This window comes from Desmodus rotundus, chromosome 6 (assembly GCF_022682495.2).
Source record: "Desmodus rotundus isolate HL8 chromosome 6, HLdesRot8A.1, whole genome shotgun sequence".
Lineage (NCBI taxonomy): Eukaryota > Metazoa > Chordata > Mammalia > Chiroptera > Phyllostomidae > Desmodus > Desmodus rotundus.
The window spans coordinates 97,726,149-97,729,636 of NC_071392.1; the positions used below are offsets into that span (position 1 = coordinate 97,726,149).

General features: G+C 53.5%; 1 long non-coding RNA gene across 1 annotated transcript; it reads left to right on the forward strand.

Annotated features, from left to right (window-relative positions):
- Positions 1-1,668: 1,668 nt before the first annotated feature.
- On the forward strand, positions 1,669-2,956 carry LOC123479689 (uncharacterized). The gene is made up of 3 exons (XR_006655384.2): positions 1,669-1,784; positions 1,857-2,075; positions 2,469-2,956. It is a non-coding gene; the product is annotated as an uncharacterized lncRNA (long non-coding RNA).
- The last annotated feature ends 532 nt before the right edge of the window (positions 2,957-3,488 follow it).

Below are 3,488 nucleotides of genomic sequence, written 5' to 3' on the forward strand. Positions count from 1 at the left end.
CTGATCACATACCAGGTAAAGGTCGGTGTTTTTCTAGCGGATGTCAGTGTTTCTATTGGATGCTATTGTTGCCCTGCTTCTATTAATCTGTAACAAAGAAGCAGGGAAAAATGAGATGGCTGTTATGCAAACACAGCTTTCCTAACCCTCCTTAGGGAAGAAACCCAGCTCTGACTCACTTTTCTTGATCTGATCTGATTTTTTTTTGTTGTTTTGGGAGAATGAGTCAGGGAAGGCTTTCTGGAGGAAGTGATATCTAAGCTGAGCCAAGGATAGAAGGATGAGTAGAAGTCTGTGAGAATGGGGGGGGTAGGGGAGGAAGGGCACCCCAAGAAGAGAGTAGCAAGGGCACAGGCCTGGGAAGGAAAGAACGGTCTGGGCCTGAGGGCCTGTCCATGTCTCTGGAAGCTGGGTAGCCCTGGAGATCAGAGAGGCGGGGTGTGGCCAGGCTCTGAAGGGTTCTGTAAACCAAATCAGAGGCTAGATGTCACCGTAAGAGCACTAGGGAGCACGGGGTGGTTTTCAGCAAGGGATCTGGTTCAATTTTCATTCTCGAAAGGTCTCAGCAGCGGCAGCAGCAGCAGGGTGAAAGGGGGAGCTGGTGATTACTCAGGAGAGTGTTACAACATCCAGGGGGAGCCAACCGTGACCTGGCCTAGGGCAGCAAAGGGACAATGAGGAAAGTGAGATCTTCATTCACCAACGTCACCCCCAAAAAGTCCATATGAATTAAATGAAGACAGAAAAAAATGCAGAAAAGAAAAAAAAAAAAGAAAGGAAGTGAGATCGGAGGGGCGTCTGGGAGCAGAACTGACTGTCAGTGGCTGACTGGGAGGGTTGAGGGAGGGAATGAAGAAACTGAGGACGACCACGTGGGTGTCTGGGTTGAAGGGCGGTGCTGTCCTGGGGCTGAGAGGAAACCCACAGGGAGACCACGGAAAGTTTTGTCACGCACACGTAAGTGTGGAATGCCCACAAGGCTGTCACATGGGCGATGGAATTGTTAGGTGACCACGAGACCGGAGACATAAATGTGAGGGTCCTCGGTCACTAGATCGTGTTTAAAGCCGTGGTGATGGAGGAGACTGTCCCATGAACGTCCAGCTATGAAGGACTGTGCGGGACCCGACATTGAGAATCAGGAAGGAGAGGAGCCGAGGGTGAAGACTGAGGAGGAGTGGCCAGGGAGGAGGTAAGAAAACCAGGAGCATGTCACAAAATGAAAGCAAAGAGAGAGGTCGGCTACATCAGTACAGCTAAGGAGCCCCGGAACGTGAAGACTTGAATGCGCTCGTGAACATGACCTTGGCAAAAGCAAATTCAGGGAGGCACCAAAGCCAGACTGAAGTGGGCTAGCGAATGGGTGGGAAAGGAGGTAACACACAGGGACGGAGAGCCGAGACAGGAGGGTGGGCGCTGGAGGGACAAGGCGAAGCCGGAATGTGTCTTCTCTTGTTTCGACATGGGAGCAGTTCCAGGGGCTGGTGAAAAGTGAAGGTGGGGAGAGAGAGAAGTTCAAGAGAGAATAATTAAAGACTCAAAGTCCTTGAGAAGGTCAAAAAAAAGTGGGACCTGGGGCAAAGTGGAGGACTGGCCTTTTGTAAGAGCAGGTTTTGTGTTTCCTCCTTAAACCAGGAGAAGCGAAGAAGAGACGAAGGGAACACAAAGGGAGGAGCGGGCTGGGGTGACGGCGGGACTGCACCCCTGGGCACTGGATTGGGGGAGTAGAAGCCTCTCGGCGTGGTGTGGCTCGTCTCCAAGGTCTGAGGCAACTGGCCCAAGAGGTGAGTCGGCTGGGCCCTGGGACGGAGGCCCCACCCAGTGCAAAAGCCCCAGCTCACCCTCTCTGCCGGCAGCCGGGCCCAGGGCCCTGAGAAGCCTGCGCACAGTGTAGGAGCTCCGCCCAGACAGAGGCGACCCCAAAACGCCCTGGAGAAAGTGGTTACCAAGAGAACTCTTCAGCAAGACTTCAAGTCTTGTTTCGGCAGAGAGGAGAGGAGAGACTGACCAAGGGCCTGCATCCTCCCTTAACCCCACCCAGTGCCAGGCGAGCCCACTCGGCCTGCCCTGCCCAGGTAGGTGCTATGGAAACACATCAACGGTTCCGGGTATTTAAGGAAGGGAGGGAGGGAGGAAGGGAGGGAGGCAGAGGGGGGAGACAGGAGCAAAGGAGGAAGATTCCATAATGTCAGGGTGTTTCAGGGGGAGAAGCTTCCGGAGTGACTTGTCCCATCCTTCCACACACAGCTGAGCTCTGTGTAGGCTGAGGTGCTGGCGCAGCTGCCCGGCATGGGACCTCGGCCTCAACCAGCTCAGTTGGAGATGCAGCAATCCCTGAATTTGGAACAACACCCACCCCTGCGTTAGCTCTAAGTCAGCAATAAGTACCACCCCTTCCTTCTCCTTAGCACCAAAGTCAGGTGCTGGGAAGGCATCCCAGCCACTCTCCTATTACTCTTGCTCAGCAGGTGGGGAGTCAAGGCTCAAAGAAGGCAAACGCCAGCGCTTGCCCAGCGGGGGGAGCAGCAAGTCCAGAATCCGAGCCTCTCTGAAGGCAGGGAGGCAGGACGGCTGGAGGTTATTCCGATCTCGCTAGCTGTGTGATCTTGGCAAGGTGGCCACGGACCTACCTCCTCGCTTGTCATGAAGTTTAAATGAGTTCATGTTCATAAAGGGCTCAGAAGGCAGCATCAAAGGTGCCATATTCTATTTGGCCTGTATTACTTGGGGGTTCTCTCTCCCCCCCTCCACCTGTAGCAGCACCCGCACGTCAAGCCAACCCCTGTGAGCATGAAGAGTGTGCTGTGGAAGAAGGCACTGCTTCGTGGTCACCCCCTACCTTCCAGCAGATCGCCCCTCCTCACCCCTCCTTCTCTCACACATAGACTCTCGGGAACGGTCAGTCTGGTTTTGTTGTTTGTTTTGCAGTTACCATTATATGACATTAAAATCATGTGGGGCCAAAGCAAAAGCTACTTGAAGATTTCCTTTGAAGAAATCTTAACTTCCGCAAATGGGAACAATAATCATAAAAGGTAGTAGCCGCACTTCTTGGCCGTCGCTCCAGAAATGTCACCGTATTTTTCTTAGAAGAACAGAGGCTGGCTATTCAGTTTCATCACAGTAACAGGCTCACAACTCAAATTGGCTTAACATTTGGGGGTGTCTTCTGACACGGGCCCGGGGCTCCTGCTCTATTTCTCAGTCTCCAGGCTCGACCCTCTTCCCTGTATCTGTCCCATTCCCAGGTGGAGCGCAAGCTGACCGTCTCTTTTTGTGTCTCATTTAGGGGGAAGGAGACCTTCCCCAGAAGTCCCTTAGCAGACAGCTGCCTCCTTACCTCTCTGCCCGTAACTATATCACATGCCCAGGTTTGGGAGGGACAACCCTGACGTAGCAATCTCAGGCTGGCCAGGTGTCACACCATCAAAACACCTGTTCAGAAAGGATGCCCACAGCAAGCCAGGGGCTCCGAGCGAAGGGGAAGC